Below are 19,203 nucleotides of genomic sequence, written 5' to 3'. Positions count from 1 at the left end.
AAGGGAGCAGTGTTCACTTATTACCTTTTCCACACATCTAGATCGGGGCTACTTAAATTGCAGGTTTGATTTAGGCTTGAACCATGAGCATATTTGACCTTGCTATGATTACGTTAACTTTCCCTGATGGTGTTGGAAATGTGGAACATCTTGCTGTTTTTTCCAGTTTTCTTTTTTCTAGAACTTACCATTCCTAGGTGTCAAGGTTGTGCATGACTCTTGGATTGCCATGAGGATGCAGATTCATCTCACAACAAATAGCTGAATAGCCCTTAGTAAATAAACTGAGTAACACAGATTAATACAGTGTTATCTTGTTATTTACTGCAAAAGATTATTTTCTTTATGAAAAGAAAAAAAAAATAAACTGCAGAATTCTGTTGTCAGTGAACTTTTGACAGTTTTATAAAAAATTGTTTTCTATGAAAAGATATAAATTTCTATGAATATGTATAAAATCTTTGTCGTGACCAGAACTTAGTTACCTAGTTTAATAGGTATTAATGCAATTTTTGCTATGCTATGCTTGAGGAAGTCCTAGGAGCTTACATTATAAGGATTATGAATGTCAAAAAACAGGTTGAGAGTGAGGGCTATTGGCTTCTGACATAGTCCCCATGTGTAAAAGTGCAAAATGAACAATAATTATATTGTGACTATGATGATATATGTAAGGTGCAGTTGTTGGGATAGGAAAAGGTCTCCTTGGAGTTGCTAAGTATCTGATTTCAGTTTTCTTATTTCTTCTTATGTTTTGAGAAGTTCACAGATTTGCAGTTGGAGTTTTATAGCAAACACCAGGTTTGAAATTATTCAGCAGAACTACTGAAGTGTAGTTACTGCGTGTACACAACAGAGGAAAAATCTTGACAAGAAAATCCTCCCATTTCCAGTTTCCACAAAACTCTTAAGAGTCACGTGAAAATATTTTTAAATTGTTTGACAGTGCCATTCAAAAATGATATGTTTTGTACTCCTACTTATTAGCTCAAGCACAACCAGATAATGATAATTCTTAGACCTGTGATTATTCATTGCTAAATTTATTAATAATGGTACTCTTTCATTCTTATATGGTAGCTTTCCAAAGCAATCTCTGTAGTGAGAGGCAGCCTGCTCATATTTTCTCTTTTACCATCATATTGGTCTCCTTTTTCACTTTTTCTTTCTTTTTCTTTTTCTTTTTCTTTTTCTTTTTCTTTTTCTTTTTCTTTTTCTTTTTCTTTTTCTTTTTCTTTTTCTTTTTCTTTTTCTTTTTCTTTTTCTTTTTCTTTTTCTTTTTCTTTTTCTTTTTCTTTTTCTTTTTCTTTTTCTTTTTCTTTTCTATTTTTCAGTTAATTATTGTATAAAAAGGACATGAAATTTTAATATACAGGCTTGCTTGGGAAGAGAATGGGGGGAAATAAGATAAATTAGCCTAAAAGCAAATTGAAGTCTAAAATTGAAGTAAAGTTCTTAACTGAACTGGACTTTGTAATATTTATCTAGATTGGTAATGATTTCCTCTGTGAGCACTGTAAAAAAAAAAGAAAAAAAGGAAGTTTGAATTTATTTGCTTAAGGTTGAAGCATATAATTTTTAGATATATGTCACTGCTATCTGTGGATTATTCAGTGGTTAATATGTAACAATCATTCTTTATAGTGGTCAGTTTATTTGTATCAAAATTTGCTCTTTACAATCTTCACAAATGTTGAGTAAAAAGGAGGAGGAGGGATTTATTTTCTTAATGTGGTGGATTAAAAAAAAAAAGCTCTACCATTAAACCTGTTTTAGGACTGTTTAGAGGAGATTTCTTACACCTGCTTTCAACAATATTTTATCCAAAATCATCTTTTCCACTTCTCTCATTTTTTTCTCAGTCTGCAATAACTATACCACAGGGGTGTCTTCACTTCCTTCTGAACTTCTCCTGGGCTTGGGGTTATTCCACCCATACACAGAGACCTCAAAATACTTGTCCACTGAAGTGTTTTTTTTCAAGACCTCTGGAAATCAGTCTTGCCCCGAGACTGAATTGGTTCGTTGTTCAGTTCAGCACTAAGTAAACAAAGCATCTTCGTATTCAATAGGAATGGAAATATATTTCCGTGCTTGTGAACTTCTACAGAGAAATCCATGTGCTCAGTCTTCAGTGTAACAACATTGTTGACACAATTTCTGGATGTTTAGCATCCTTTTTTGACATTACCGGAAGAATTTGGAATATGTGGTAAAGGCCAGTGCACCACACCGTAATGAGTCCGTATTTCCCTCTTTTCCTCTATCTGAACAATTCTGACTTGGGACAGGTGATGGTACCATATGAGTGAAATATTTAAAGTTACAAATGTGAAGAGGGGCTGTTTTAACTAGTTTGTCCAGGAGACAATGATATTAACTCCTCTGCATGTGCACACCCTTCTTAATCACTGAAAATTTCTTAAGGAATTTCTGGGTTAGTGTGAGAGCTTGGCTGTAGACCTGGAGTAACTGAACTTCAAAGCTGGAGAAGACCTGAAATTTTTCTGGTGGATTGTCATCTGTTCACCACAGAGATGACCTAGATCAAAACTTTATCTGTCAGAAGGGTTTAAGAACAAGTAAAAGCAAATTTAATTCAGTTTTTGAACTTTGTTTAATTTTATTGGACTGTTGCACTTGGAAGAATCCTGGCCAGCCCATTTGCAACAGCACCAAAGCAGGCAATGATCAAAACAAATATCTTAGTAGGCAGAGTCACAGAAACCTTTTGGAAGCATCCTTTAATCTGGTGGTGTGGCATGTGTGGAATCCCCCAGGGGTTATTGTCATTAACTACTCCCACAAGAGTCCTGACAGAGAAGGTTTTTCAACACCAAATGTGAATCATGAAGCGTGCCTTTGATTGATTGTAGCCTCTTGTTTGGGGATGTAATTAATGCCTCGGTTCAGCTGCCAACACGCTGATGCCCAGTGATACTTGAGATGTCACAGAGGGTGTCCCCCTTGGCCTCCAGCAGTGGCCTCGAAGGAAGGGTATCTCTGTGGGAGATACCCCATAATGTTGGGGTGGTACTTAGAAACAGGCAGTTGAAAAAAAAGCCCTTCTGTCAGGAGAGCCTTGAGTTATTTGAATGTGTATGAGAATTTGAGAATTTTTCCATTTTCGGCCTTTTGCGTTTCACTTTTTTCTCTGTTATAAATAGAACTTAAGTGTTCCTGTAGAAGAGGACTAGATTGACAGCAAAGATACAAACCACTTCTCACAAGGAAAGAATTGTTAGTCTTGGTCTTCATGATGTGTAATAATGGCCAAATGATAAAAATACAGTATTTTTTCTTTAGTCTTTTTGATGCAGAGATTAGCGAATCATAAATTATTTTCTGGTTTGGCTGCTGATATCCTCATTATAAAACTGAAGGGTTCTTAGGGCAGTTCAGTGACGCTTTCAAAGCGTTTCCTCTTGGATGAGATCCAGAGGATTCCAGCATGGTCGTTTTGGCACAGTTGGTTGGTTTTATAAAACAGGTGTCTACATGTGTGTAATAAATCCAGTTATGCTGATAAATCTGAACAGATAATTGAAAAGTGTGTGTTACAGTGAACAAGGCTGGTAATTTACCATGTCAGTAAAGCAAAATATAAGCAACATTTCTGTAATGTGTGTAATGTTCAGTAATTCTGTAATTTAATGGCTCCATTGTGTGAGCCATTTTTAAATTCCTGTTCAAGATGCTCTTGATCCAGATGTTCGTATATTTTATTTTATTACTAGATGCCTTTCAGTTAAAATCTGCAAAACTGATTCTCTTTTTGCTTTACAGTGGTACCAGCCAGTTCATGACAAAGGATATAAAATTAATGAGGAAGTGGAGAACTGAATCATACACATTAAAAATATATATAGTAAATGAAAATCATCAGTAGGTTTGTATTACCAAAGAGTTGCTTTTCCAGATGATGTTCCAGTCTATTCTTTGAAACCAAAAAAGCTTTTTAATCCTGCTCATATCACTTACATCAGACTGTTGCTAGTTAAGTTGCTAAGATTCAGCAGTATCTCAGATGGTCTGGAAATCTTAGAAAAGCAGATTGGCCATTTTACTGTAATGAATTTCATTGTTATCATTGTTATGTTTTGGGCTCTTTTTATGCATTTCCTTCCAAAGTTTTGAAGTCTCAGTTCTTATTTCAGATTAATGCATTGACTTAATTATCACCATATTCATGCGGAGTCCCAAGACCTTCAGAGAAAAGTAGAGGATCTTCAATGTTTTGTAAAGTTCATAAACAGCTAAAAAAAATTAAGCTCAAAAGCTATAACCTCCATGAAAACTGCTACTGAATTAAACAAAGGAAGCATTGCAAGGAAACAGTTATATTGCATTTACTGGTTAGCAAAAGTTCTTCTAATACCCAAAGGATATGCTGTAGTTTGGTCTTTGTTCCTCAAGTGTGTGACAGATTTCAAGGGTTGCTTCCAGCTCTGGGAAGAACTAGGACCTTTGACCAAAGATTTCAGAGATGTAGGGAGAACTGCTAAATAAAGTCCTGGATTCTGCAGTGATTTGGGATGCATGCTGAAGCTGAGGATCAATCAGTCAGGATTAGTAGATGAGTATCTATGTGGTGTAATGTACCTATAAAGTATATCTATATTGTATCTGTACATTCAGGATCTATGTATGAGTTGATTATTTAAGGGATGTGACTTCCATAACTTATGAAATGATAGTCCAATCCCTCATTCCTTTAAATGCTTTGTAAAAGTCCAGCATTCTTAAGAGGCCACCTAGATGAGAGCTGATAAATGGGATTGTAACAGACTCTTTTCCCCTTTTTAAGGTGTTTTTTTCTTTGCATAAGCTCTGAGAATAGGTCTGATCTTGAGAAGACTTATCCTAAATGCCTTTGTTAGGGAAGTGCATATATTGCTCCTGTTGCCTCCCTTCCTCCTGCTCAGGGTATCCAGCTAGAGCTAAGGGTAGCTTGGTGAATTAACAGCTTTTGCACTTTATTTTGAGGCTACTTTCATCATCATGAGTTTAGGAGCACAAATTCCCTTTAGGATGTCTCTGAGCTGTCAGATACGAGTGAGGGAGCTGTTCAGTACATTGCCTGAAAAAGCAGTTATATGAATCCTCTTCAAACTGGTAAAGAACTGGTAAAGAAGTAAAGAACTTTTATGTCCCCTGATGCAATGATAGTTAATCTATTTCTCTTAGCTGAGTATTATGGGGACGCTTCAGACCTAAATTCAAATATCTAAGGAGAGCGGATGTGTAGATGAAAGGCTTGATGTCCATGCAAAACACTGTGAGAACAATTTGTGTGTTGTGCTTGGGTTCAGCTGTAATTACGTTTTGTGACCAAGAGGAGGAAGGAAGTATGATTTACAGTGTTAAGATTTGGGATGCTTTCCATTAGTTTTTACACTGAAATCAGTATTGGGGCTCTTGTACTGTGTGCTGCGAATCTCCCCTAGATGAAAGTAATATGGAGAGAGCAAGAAAACCATAACATTGATGACCGTGCTTATAAGAGTGTTGTGTGATAATCCATTCTAAAAAGTGATGTACAAGTTTATGTATATGTTCTTGGTTTGGGTTCTTTTTTTTTTTTTTTTCTCTGTGTGTGTGAAAGCTTAAGATATGCAGCTATTGATATTTTTTTTTTAAGGATTAATGTTAAACTCTATGCTTACTGCCAAGTCAACACATGAAATAAAAATAAATGAAACACTCACACAAACATTCTGCTTACCATTTCTGTGCTCAAAAAGATTTGAGGTTTCGTTGCTTCACTCAGCCAATATGTAATGACCCAGCATTTCTGCTGGTGAACAGGATTGATTTGTTGTGCAAAATTGATGACATTAATTATTCTGCCTGAGCTGTTTTCTTCTGTCTCTGCCCAGTACATTGATGGTGATGTGGGGATAGGGTTCCAAGGCTTAGGTGCCTGAACTGCTTGCAGTAAATCTCATAAAATCACAGAATATGCTGAGTTGGAAGAGATTCACAAGGTCCAACTCTTGGCCCTGTGCAGGACCATCTCCAAGAGTCACACCATGTGCTTGAGAGCACTGTCCAAATGCTTCTTGAATTCTGTCAGGCTTGGTGCTGTGACCACTTCCCTGGGAGCCTGTTCCAGTGCCCAGCCACCCTCTGGGTGAGGAACTTTTTCCTGATATCCAACCTAAATCTCCACTGTCCCAGCTTCAGGCCATTCCCTCAGGTCCTGTCACCAGTCACCAGAGAAGAGATCAGTGCCTGCCCCTCCTCCTCCCCTCATGAGCCTCTTCATCTCAAGAGCATTCACAGGGTGCATCAGAACATGAGTGTATGTTATGGTTGTTACGCTTGTAGTGTCTTGGACCTTATCCGTATAAAAATATTGGAGGGTTTATGCCCTACATATTGAATATGAGTGGAATACTTATTCCAACACGAGCTTTCAAGTGTAACTGGATTGAAATTACTCTGCTTCTGGTTTAGGAGTAGAGAAGTTTTTAGAAACCCTAATTAAACAGAAACAGGGTCTAGATTTACCATCAGGTAATTGGAGAACAGTCTTATGCTTTTGTCTCATCCACTGCATATATTCTCCATAGTGATATGACCAATACAAAAGTAGTTTATGTCATCTATTAATGTCTCGTTCTTGCATGGGTACAGCCTCAAAGTTACATATTATCTTATTATCATATCATATTATTTAAAACAGTGAATGGAGATGGACAGCAAATATGAGACAGACCAGACTAAGGAAGGATGATGCAGGTTTTATTGATGATACCTCCAGTACTCAGAAAGAATTGCACTGGTTTTTGTCAGTGTGAAGTGCATACAATACAAGCAAGACTGTTCATGCCAGCCTTGCCTTGTGATTTTTTTCAATCATGATGCACACCCTTTTGTACCAGAAGGGAAAGAACTTAATTAAGTCCGTTACAAATACATGTGAAATACACAATAAATAAAATCTTGTAAGAGTGCTGCTTAAGGTTACAGTGTCCATATGTCAAGCTCAGAAGAAAAGTCCAATTACAATCCCCAGGCAATGAGTGGTTTATGTTATGTGTGCAGTACAGGTATCATAATAGTTTTTTTCTCTTGATGTATTGGTAATTTACTGAATAGTGGCATGAGCTGGTGATTTGTTTTATGGCTGTCTAAGATCATGGTGTAGTGTTAATGCTTCATATTCTTCAGAATGAAATGGTTTAGATGCCTTCTGTGTTTTGAGGTCTTGTGCTATACGTAAATGTATTTTACCTTACTTATTTATCAGTTTTTCATAACTGAAACTGAATTGTCTCAAATACGCTCCTATCCCAAATCATTCAGCTTGTGTTATAGTCACTCAGACACCTTCCTCACAGCTGCCTGTCTTGTATGATCATCTGTGCTTTTATTCTCTGACAGAAAGTGTAATTAGAGAACAATGACTGCTTTTGGTTTGACATACACTAAAAACTTAGGACGGTACTTTAATCTACTGCTGTTGTCTTATCCAAGTGTTATAAGTGTCTCTTGTTTTTCTCTAGCTAACTTCCCAGCTCTCTTGGAGGTGAAATATTCTGTCCATTAGCCATATAAAACGTTGTTGTCTAGGCGGGGAAGAGTTATTTCTCTTAGTCAGCCTAGTGTGGGAATTTGGAGAGACAGAATGTAATTAATTATCAAGCTTGAATTTTGGCCAAGGCTCTATTAGAGATGAGAGTTACAGTTTATGAATTTCTTTCATTCTTGTGATGATAGGATGAGCAGGAGGGAGATGAGAGTGGGGTTTTATGCAAACACATAAGTTTGGACTCTTGCTGTGGCAGCGTGTTTCAGTTGTCATCATGTTAAACTGGACTGTTTTATGTGGCTGTGGCAGGAGAATGGGGGGTAAAAATGATAGCACAGCTTCAAATGAAATTGTTTGCGGGGGAAAAAATGGTTAATTATACATAAATCAAGTCCACAAAAACCAACCAGAGCATGAAAGAGCTACAGTGCATGCCCTCTGCCTTTCACAGACTCTTTCCAATTCACTTGGTGCTTTGTGTTGCTTTTCTGAGGCAATTCTTTTCTCTTTATGTGCAGCAACACATATTTTGTCATAGTTTGTTGATGGTAATTTTGGGACCAGATCTAGCAAGTTTCTAGCAGGCTGTTGATCAATTAGATCAAATATATAAATCACGAAGTTGCTGTATAAGTTATATTTTAATTCCTCTGTCATGTCTAGAGTTAATCTTGTAGGGAAGGGATAATCACAGAGACAAGTATTAAGACTGAATACATACAGAACTGGAGGGGAGGAGAAACTACGTGTCCACCAAGGCCATTTTTCTACTGTGTTATTGGGAGCATATGCCACATCAGCCAGCTCAAAAGGAAATAGGCTTATGAAATGGAGAAACAGGACTGGAGAGTAGATGATCTGTCTTTGACAAATACCTCTCTTGTGAATTTTTGGTTGTGCTCCTTTTTGCCATTAAAATTCTTCAAATGTTATCTAATAGTTTATATTAAAATGATGGAAGAAAGTAATTCAAGGTTCTAACTTTTCAGAATCTCTTGCTTTTATGAAATTGTCTTCTTAAATGCATGGGATGGCAAGTTCTAATATGTCTCGGTTCTTAAATAATAAGAAAATAATAATTCACAGAGAATGAGATCTGTTTTTCTTCTAAGGAAATGCTTGCATTCTGAAAAGATTGTAGTGGTGTGCTATGTAATGGCTCCACTGTCCTTGTAAAACAAGATGTACTTTGTCCTGTTAAAATTAGAACTACTACTTAAGAGATGCCACACTTACTATGAAATTGCAAATCGTCTCTCCTGGAAGAAGGTGATTTTCCTTGCTGAAGGAAAGTTGGCATTGATAAGGATATAATCCATGCAAATAGTGTTGTCATAAATGGATATTAAAGTTTCTATCTGTGCGAATAAATACTGTAGGGGGTAGGAAGAAAAGCGGGGTGCAACTGAACAGCCAGTGTTCTTCTCCATCTGCTGCCTTTAGGACTAATTCAGCACATAACCAGCTAGTTGTGCAATGTCGAATTTACTGTTGAAAGGAGAACAGGAGATAGAGAGTGAGCCGAAAATTGAAAGAAAAAAAATCTGTGTATCTTTCAAAGGCTAATGACTGGGTACAACCTTGAACCCCCAGTCACGGAAGTTTTCTGCCTTACTTTGTTCAATTTCAGCTCCAGACTGTGGTGTAGTTGTACACGCAATACCCTCTCTCTGTTGAGCAACCAACACAAGAAATGTCAATAATTAACCAACACTTGGCTACTGATCAAAAATCACAGCAGAAATCAGTGAAAACCATCGCAAATTCTCCCAGATTACCCATCCCACTCTCTGCCCACAGAGGACAGCAGTTCAGGGCTGCTGTGTCCTTGCCACTGCCTTCTGACCCTGGGTGTGCTGGCATGGTGCAGCTGTGGTGGAGCAAACTCACCAGGGCAGGGTGTGAGCTGTGGCTGCTCTGAAGGCACAGGCACAGGGGTTTTGCCCACACGGATTCTCTGCTGCTACTACGGCTGGGGAAAAGGCAGTGTGGGCCAGGCTACACAGTAGCTACAAAATTAACACGCAGTTTGACCTTCCAAAGGGTTTTGTTCTGTGATGAGCAGCACCAGCGTCCTCTCCACAGGACTGATGAAATGAAGTTGTACGTAGCTGGATTTGTAAGGAAACAGGGAAGACTTTCAAAGGCATGTTTCTTTAAAAAACTCTGTAAAGTTATCTACTTGATTGCTGTAAGAGGTACCTCAGACCATGTTTCTCATTTTTATATGTACATTTCTAATAATGGAAACAGGGGGTGCATTTTTATATTCATGTTAAAAAGAGGGATCTTTTCCTGATAAACAGAGGTTTATTTCTGGCTGCAGTTTTGGGGATGTTTCAATTGCAGGATACCTGCGTAGAGTTACCTAAATATTTAGAAGTATGTTTTAGTCAATATCTGAGAACATTAGCTTTGAGTTGTACATTTCTGACTTTAAAAGTTATTATATCCTTTTAAGTGCATTTTATTCTTGCTTAAGTTCTGCACACACACACACCAAACAGAGTTTGCAAAGTCAAGTGCTGTACCCCACCCATGACCCTATTTCCTTTCATCATAAACTCATTATCAGTCAACTCAATCTTATTCTTTTTAATCTCTTCTTCAGGGGATCCTACTCTCTTCTGCCTAAGTGGTCTGTATGGGCCAGATATCCCTTATTTTTCCTCTTTCCAGCAGTTTTTCTCTGATGGAGTTTGAGTCAGCCTGGTCCCACTCTCTGTACTCCTGACCTCCATCTGGGCTGTGGCACAGGCAGCAAAGGCATCTCACCTTCCTGTCTTCACATGAGGATAATGCTCACCACTGGAAGCCAGCATTAAACCCGGTATCTAGCACCTCTCACAAGTTTGCAGACATTTGGCATGTCATCACATTTGAAATTATTTTAACTGGCCTGGCAAGAGCCACTTCCCAGTAAAATATACTCTCTTCTATTTTAAACAAGAGGGATATTTGAATTCTTGAAGATAATATTTTCTCATTGCAAAACAGTGCCCTTTTCTTTTTCCTGGCTTCTGTCTTGGAAATAATTGAACCATTTTGGTTAATGTGTAAGAAAAAAATAACCTGAACCATGCATCCAGTATGGAAAGTTGCAGCCCAAACAATTAGTCTGGCAAAATTATAAGCAAGTGAAAATCAGATTTATAGGATATATTGGATTATCCTTAGTAATCGTCTGTGTCACAGATCCTACCTGTGTGTATTGAATTCACAAGACTGCTTTCTTTTCAACATGCACACACTCTCATCCAGTGTATTTTGCTGAAATGCATATCACTTAAATAAATAATCCACTTAACATGTATAAGAATCACTCTATCTAAATATGACTGCAGCTAATCGCATGTGGTGTTAAACCTGTTAATTGCTTATCATCTGTTTGCATAGATGGCATTTTATGACAGCAAATGGAGGACCAAATGCTCAGTTATCCATTATAATTGTTCCTGTTAGACATGTTTTAATTATTATAAAATTTTTGTCTGTCCTGAAAAACATACAGCAAATTTATAATATAAAAGCTCAGTAATTGAAATGCTATTGTGACACAGAAAGCTGTCTAGCAATTTAATGGTTCAGGAAAACAATAAGTTAGTGCAAAGCCTTGAGTCTTCATTCTCCTAATACATAATTTTGTTTATTTCCATACTGCGTTGTTTGCAGTGGGAGTCAGAGGAAGCCTTTGGCTGAATATTCTCTACCCCTAGCTAGGAAACTCTGTTGTGTTTTCATTACATTTGCCTCACATAATTACTCACTGTTAATTTCAAAAGGCCTTTGATATTTCTGCATGTGTGTGTCCTAAACAATAAGCTGATCCATAATGCTGCATGATTTATTGCCTTCTGACCTTACACACAGCTTCTTGTGGAAGACAGCTTATGAATCTGGGTGTTAACTGCAGTTTGAGTAGCACAGAAAACTCTTCCTGTATGCAGTATCTGCATTCCTAGGCAAGGTCAGTGATCTGGTCAAGTGAAGCTTTCTTGTTTGGACGGCCTGTCTTGCCCACATTCCTTATAATAATTTTTTTTCTATATTCAAGTATGCCTCCCAAACCAACTCTGTGTGTGTGGAGGAGGCTCGGTATTTACTGTGGCTGCAGGCTGGCGATGCAGTGCATCTAGGCTGAGTACTCCTAGGACCAGATGGAAAATGCCAGTGTGCTATGGAAAAACAGCAGCAAGCATGGACACCTTTCCTTCAGCTTGTTTGTTTTGATGGGTTCACATTGTGCCACCAGAACAAGTCTGATGTAAGGGATGCTTGGGCAGGAAGGCTGAAACTTGCCAGGGAGACATGGAGAAGGAAGGTGGTGTGCAGAGAACATTAACTTAAAGCTTATAATTTTCAGAGAAGCCATCTGCAGGAATGCTGTAGGCGTGGAGGAATGGTGATCTCAGGAGGTTGCACTGGCTGTACCCTGGGATGATATACACCCATTTGTGGGAGGAGTCTTCTCACAATGTTATTGGTAGAACTGTATAAATTTAAGTGGCCTAACTGAACCAGAAAATCACTGGCCAGCAGTAAAAAGAGTTACGAGTTTGAGTCTGGGAATCTCTGCTACTTAGTTCTCTGGTAGGTAGGGTAGGTACTTGTTGCTTAGGGCACACAGGAGGGAAAGGGTTAGAATAAAAAAAGTGAGCAAAGAATTCAGAAATCCAGTATCTTTGCATAGGACATATGATCAAAGTCTGCTAGAAACCTTTTGTGAGAGAAAAAAAGTGCAGTTAAAATAGTAATTTGTTGTTCAGGCAGGTTCTTTCAGAAGAAGGTGGCTGACTGAATCTCCAGGTGCTAATGGTGAGAGTGGCAGTGGTTACTTTTTTGGTTCTGCTTGCTGTCATGGCTTGGCCAGTTTTTCCTCCTCTGTCAGTCTTTTCAAGGTGGGCAGAGCTGAGGAGGATTTTACAATGGCACCATGCCTTGGAGTCTGTTTCAGAGTAAATGGAAATAATGGAAAAAGTAAGAAGAAGGTGGCAGTAGTGGGGCAGGGAGAGAAAAAAAGAGATTACAGTGGTACTGCCCAGTTCTGTGGGAATGAAGGATCACACGTTAGGGGAAAAGCTGGCTCTCATATGTATGGAGATCTGCCACACACATGCTCATATACTGATCATGGTCAGTGACCTCATCCATATGCAAGCCTGGATATCACAGTGGTTAGAGCTTGTCAGCCAAGGACTGACTCTGGAGGAAAGTGAAGACTGGCTGGTTTTGGCAGAGAATCCCCACTCTTTGCGGAGTCACTTGGAATCTTGTGAAGGCTATGAATCTTAGAGTCTTTTCTTTGCAGGGCTTTAAAGCTGGATGGCAGATGAAATAAGTTCATTTACTGGTTATTTTACTCCTCAACTAAATCTGTTTTCTATTTATACCTCCATGAGCTCACTGATTTGCATTCCTCTAATGTGCTCTTTTATTTTTTTGGGCTATCTTACTGTAGGGTCCCCACAATCCAATACCCTACTAAGTCCATTGAGACACAGAGGAATGGGGATACACGTTCTGTGAGCAGGCTGATGGGGATGACCTTAGAAAGGGTCATGACAGTCTGGATCAGCGACACAAGTCTAGGCTGAAGCCTCTGTTCCTGCAGGTGCTCTCAGTTGCATGTGGGGTCATCAGGGTGTTTTATGTGAACTGGGACTTGTTCTGTAACTCCGCGTTTCCGGGCAGGGAAAGGCATGCTAACAGGACTGCTCTTTCCCAGCAGTGCTGCTCAGCCCTGTCCAGGACGTGCCAAGTCCTCATTAAACATCTTTTGCCCACTCTTGACGTAGTTCTGGGATGGCAGTGGTTGGTATTTCCAGTTAGAGGGACTGACTTTTAGGTTCCTTTCTTAGTTCTGCATCTAGCAGTTCTTGCTGAAGCATACAGTAAAAGTACATATGAAACTCTCCTGCGGTTCCCACTGCTCTGCAATAAAGGTAGAACTGAAGATCCCAAGAGACAGAGCATTTTCCCATAAATTCCTTGCTCTGTCTGTTTTCAAATTAACTGGTGATGGATGAGGGGGAAGAGGAAAAGAAAGAATAGTATAATAAAACTCCCCCATTGCATCACTTAAAATGTTCCTAAAAATTGATGTTGCTTCTCTTCAAGCTGCTGGGGGGACACAAGTCTTTAATCAATTAAATTCTCATTTTTAGAGTTTTATATTTTTTTTAGCAAGGTTTCTCAAATGTCTTTGTGCTGTTATATGTGTCTGGTGTTACTTTTCCAGCTAAAATAATCAGATAAGTTTTTCATATTTTAGGTATACACTAGATAAGCAAATAATAATGGGAATCATGAAAGTATGGTTCAAATTAGGAATTTAAAGTTGATGTAATCTGAATGGGAGCCACATGAGTTTGAATTGCTTGGCTAGTTTAGTTCATGCAATTGGGAAAATAATGGAGAGGAAATATAAGTATGTGTGGTACATTTGGTTGTTGTGGATAAAGCAGAATATCATCTAAAACTGCATATTTCTTTTTGTGATAATCCTTTCCAGTTTTAAGGGCTAATCAAGATAAAAATAAGATCTATGAACTGCCATTTTCCCTGTAAGCTGTAAAAAACTTATTCTGGTAATTTGCTCATGAGTAGGTGAACATGGGTGTTCTTATTGTAGTCCTAATTTTCATTTTGAATAAGGATATTAATTTGGCAGGCTGTACTTGATTTGTGTTTAAAAAAAAAAACAACAAAAAACAACTGGTGGGCTATGTGTAGGCCAGATAGGAATAATTTTATCTGAAGATATTAGCTTCTTTAATAACAAATCATCCCTTCTTCTCAGTCTAGTTTATCCCACTACTTTTTTCACCCATTTCAACTCCACCAGGGGTTGGTATCCTGAGAAGACCTCCATTCCCTGTGTTTTGTGTCTGACCTCCCAACAGTAGTACTTGTTTACCTAGGGGAGATAATTGTTTTCTGGAGAGCATCCAGCTGATAACTTACTTTTTCATTAGACCCCTTCTTCCTATTAGTTATCTCCTGTTAGTTGATCTGTGTCATTTGATAAAACTAATTAGGTAATAAAAGACTGTTTCTGAGCCCCTCCCTTTAATTTTGGCATGGTGAAATGTGCTTCTTGGCACCTTGCTCTTTCCACATAAAGACACCTTCAGTTGACAAACAACATTAATCCGAAAGAAAACAAGCCAGTTCTCTCATCCTCTCTTGATATATCCTTGTGCCAGAACAAAATAGTTCCTAACAAATTATTTGTACCAAAGATAGTGACATAAGCCTGGCTCTGTTTTAGAGTTTTGCAAATGTTTGCAGAGCTTTTGAAGAGGCCAAGCTAAAAATACTCAATGAAACCATTCAGAATTCTACTAAAAGCATTTTGTCTCCTAGGACTTTCCTCCCTTCTGAAAATGCCCTCCCACAGCTGCATGGCATTTATTAGAAGGTGATAAAGGTATAAGGTAGGAAATCACATTTTATATTTTAATTTAAAATTTAGGCTAATTTTCAGACTTCCTTTTTAGATTACATACATTTTTGTAAAGAAAGGGGTATCTCAATGGAAAGTAAGCTTATTATCAGCTTCAAATTGAAGTATACTCATCCAATGAAAAGGACCGATCAGATTGTCCTTCATGAAAGTTTTCAGTGTGAAGGTCTGAGGTGTCATGGTAAGCAGCATTTCAAAGACAAATAGCCAAGAATTGCCACTCCTTTATGGATAATGGCCTCTGCTGCACCCTAATGATGGAGGAATTTCCTGAGGATGCTGGTGGATTTTTTTCTCTTGATTGCTACACCCCAGAATAAAATTCTTCTTCAAAGTTTACTTTGAGAAGAGTATAGAACATGCTATGCTCAGATGTGCGACCTGAAGAAATCGCCATAGTCATTTTCCATTCGGCCCAGAGAAAATCTATCAGAGCCAGTGAAATTAGACGAAGAAAAGGATCTCCGCGGTAGCTGTTCAGTGTTCTACACTCAGAAATGTCATGTCTCTTAAAAGAATGGCTTCTGCCTGTTTGATGTTGAGTGCAAGCAGTGCTTTGGTCAGGTCTGAAGAACTGTTTTGGTATCAGTTGCATATTTACTGTTTGTTGTATTTACTTCCATCTCAGGAAGATCTACCATGGGGATGTTCATGTTCTGCTTGCAAACATTTGGAGTATTACGTCTTCTGGAATGCAAGAGCCCCAAAATAGCAGTGCATGAAATTTTAAAATCAGTGGTATGATAAACCTGGATAGTACTAGTGTGTGTTTGTGAGTCATGTGATAAATAAATGATGGAATTGATAGTGAGAGTCAGTTACAGGAACAAGAAGTGACTGTTTTAAAAACTAATGGGAAATAAAAGTTTGTACTTTGATTTGTCCTAATTAGGTTCAGAAAATGTTTTGACTTGCTTTCTGTCCCTGAACATTTTTTATTGTCTTCTCTGCATGCACTTATAGCCAATAGTGACTCATGGGCATTCAGCTAAGATGCCTGAGATGGTTATTATCCTCTGGAGCTGCTGCTTTTCCTAACAGCAACAGTCCTGAGATACTGCAGTTTATAACCTACCATAATGTTAACTACAACTTTTTTGTCTGTTTTAACTGTCATACCCTGTATCTCAGGCAGAGTTGATTTTGCATTTCTAGCATTAAACATAAGAGTTTTCCAAGCAAGTGGCAGTTACCACTGCAAGGGAATCGAAAGCATGGGCCAGCCTGCCATTGTGTCAAATCTGATAATTGGTTTTCACACATAATCAGCTCTGGAAATTCAAACTACCAAGCCTGTTTGTCCTGTGTGCTTTCCTTTAATGTACTGCTCATTTTCACTTCAGATAGTTTCTTAGCCCTCCTGGCTGAAATTCAGTGCCACAAGAAGCCCCTATCAAAGCCTTGCTCTAATTGTTCCAGTGCTGTGCTTAATGGTGCATCAGTGAATTGTATCCTGTGTGGCGTGATTTTCAGCTTACTGTGAACAAATTCTCCGGGATTACAGATTTGCTAAGAGGTAGCATTGGGAGTCTCTGTATTTATAGGCAGCCCCGTGGTTCCCAGCAGCATGACACTCATTTTCCCGCAGGATCCTTTCCCTCTCTGGGCTCTGTGCTGTCCGCCCCTGTTGTAAGTGAAGATGTGGAGCAGTGCCAGAGGTGCTCTTGCCAGCAGGGTTATGGGCTCATTTTGGCTTGACCCCAGAAGAAGGGCAGCAGATAAGGAACAGAGGAAACTACAGCCCAGTTTTGAATGGAGTTGCCCTTGGTTTCTCTGCCTTGGCTCAATCTTAAGCATGGTCTCTGCACAGCTGTCGAGATCTGATCCATGGGAAGGGAGAGAGACTGCTTGGCTCACACTGCTGTCCTGTCCTAGGCACTGCAGAAGTAGATGAGGAAGTGCTGTTGAGCAGAAGCACTGCCCTGGGTGTCCTGGCAAGAGACAGCATAGCACCTCTACTGCTTTCTTGGCTGGACAGGTTGAGAGAACTCACCTGCCTGCTGCTCATTTGTGCTGCTGACGGATGCTGCGTGTACAACTGATGGGAGAAGCAAACCTTTCCATCCCCTCCCCTGCACATGAAGACAGTGCAGTTTAATATAAACATGTCCTTTTCACTGCTTATTAAAACAGAGCTGTTAACATATTGTGGATTAAACCATTAATACTCACATTTTCACTCATATGGGGTCCACAAATGTTATCTGTATATGCAACTAAGAGTGCATAGTTGTAGAACTGTGTCTCTACTAGCTAACTACTGTGCAGCATTTTCTGAATTCATGAGAAATCCTTCTGCAATTCAGGATTGTGGATTCTAGTTGGGACTGCTGTTGTGACACTAGATTCTTTTCAGGTTCAACCACATTATGCTTAGATGAGACAATTATTGTTTTGTTGGATTTTTTTTGAATGAACACATTGAAGAAATGTCTAAACTCATCTGAAAATTACAAAAGGAAAAACACACCCTGCTTTACTGCCATGGTGGTGTGAGCTCTATTGACAGTTCAGCAGTCAATGATGTTTTACAGTGCTTTTGTTTGGTGCTAAAAAAAAAAAAAAATCAGATTTATGCCTGTTACATGGAATACATATAAAAGCTAAAATTGATTATATGTCTTGCAAAGGAGATTTAAAATTGGAAGGAAAATACACTAAATTGTGGTGTGAGTGGGTTGTGGCAGTGACTTTCTTCTATGCAAAATTTAAGATAAAAGATGAAAAATGCTAAAAGCTAACTGACAGCTGGTGCTGGTAAACAGTATTTGTCTTCAAAGAGCCATAGGGATTTTCATGAATTTCAAAAGATCTATAAGGGAAAGAGATGATTTGGCTTGACTTGCAGATACTGCTGCTGAAGCAAAGAACTTAACTAACTGTCCATAGCAGGGCCAAAATGAAATCTGACTCAGGTATTCCTGATCTCTCTCCTTGTTCTCCAGTTGCTTGACTGTCAAGGCAGACTGATACAAAATTGTCAGCAGGTTGTTCCTGATTTTTTTTTTAGCAGTTAGAAACTTTGGTTCTCTGCGACAGACAACATTTGTCTACAGATGCATGAAAGTGGTTTGAGCACGTCTGCTTGTGAATATATTTTTTTTTTAGAAACTGAAAATTTTTCCCCTGTTCTTACCACTTCCTGTGGTTTTACTCTGGAGCATGATGGATGAAGAAGGCTATTTGTGTGATTAAGGTAGGAGAATAGCAACTGTAGGTCTTGGGTTTACAGTTGCAAGTCAGATGTGACGGTCAGTCCCTGAAGTGTAGTAGCAAAAAGTGACCTTCTTCATCTATAAAAGAGTATTTGTCCTGTTAGAAGTGTGTAGGAGAAGGGAAGATGCATTAATATTTTAAAAGCCCTGTGGGATCCATGTAGGAAAGTGTCTGTAGAAGTGATATTAAATCAGTGAGAGTGTAGAAACAGTACATTCACCTGTAGTAAGCAGTGAGAGAATTAAGCTAAACAGGAACACGACGCACTGGAATAAGTGTTGACACATGGAGTTAATTGAGAACAATTAGGTCTGTGCATAGACAAGATCTACATAGCCCATTTGATGCATGGCATTATGTGAGTAAAGGGTGCAGGATTAGACCTTTTGTTTACAGATTTACCTAATGCTTTAAACTATTTGGATGAATGGTGTTACACAAATGTTAGTCATAATTATTATTTAATTATGACCACATGTTTACTTTGAACATAGTCCTATGCTTAATATGTAGGAAAGCCAGGATAATGTTGCAGCTTCAGTGTGTGAGCTACTGTTAGCCAAACAGCGTTTCCCTAATGGCTTCTCCTTCCATGGGATGAAAATGCCTCCCTGGATGGTGAAGTTACACCAGTTGTGGTATGTAATAGGCAAATAGCTTGCATAAGAATACCTTCAGCTAGAACATTTTGGAATATGCATCTGAGATAGGATGCTAACTTATTAAAATTGATGCTATTAAATGTGCTGCTAGTATATCATTTCAAAATCCCTGAGATGCCAGTATTTCATTCTGTTTCCATTGAGAGTGCAGAAAGCAAATTTCATAGTATGATTCATAATATAGGAGTGCTACAGAATTTCTGTAATTCATGTGTTGCTACTTTAATTTGCATTTAAATGTTTAAACTGTTATAAAATTGAAGATTCTTTAAACTTTAATATATTTTTTTTCATTCTTAAGCAGAATGAAATTGTTCCTTGTT

At 38.5% G+C, this 19,203-nt stretch overlaps 1 protein-coding gene across 12 annotated transcripts in view; it reads left to right on the top strand.

Annotated features, from left to right (window-relative positions):
• Positions 1–19,203, top strand: part of THRB (thyroid hormone receptor beta) — a 156,383-nt gene that overhangs the window by 56,500 nt on the left and 80,680 nt on the right. For 3 of the 12 annotated variants that reach the window (XM_058832718.1, XM_058832713.1, XM_058832717.1), the window contains one exon: positions 14,903–14,973. The exons of the other annotated variants lie outside the window; for them this stretch is intronic. The gene's annotated coding sequence lies outside the window, so the exon portion shown is untranslated. The remainder of the gene's footprint in view (positions 1–14,902; positions 14,974–19,203) is intronic. 12 annotated transcript variants of the gene reach the window in all.

This window comes from Poecile atricapillus, chromosome 2 (assembly GCF_030490865.1).
Source record: "Poecile atricapillus isolate bPoeAtr1 chromosome 2, bPoeAtr1.hap1, whole genome shotgun sequence".
NCBI lineage: Eukaryota > Metazoa > Chordata > Aves > Passeriformes > Paridae > Poecile > Poecile atricapillus.
Note: the sequence above shows the minus strand (reverse complement) of the source record. Positions and strands in the feature narration are given on the sequence as shown.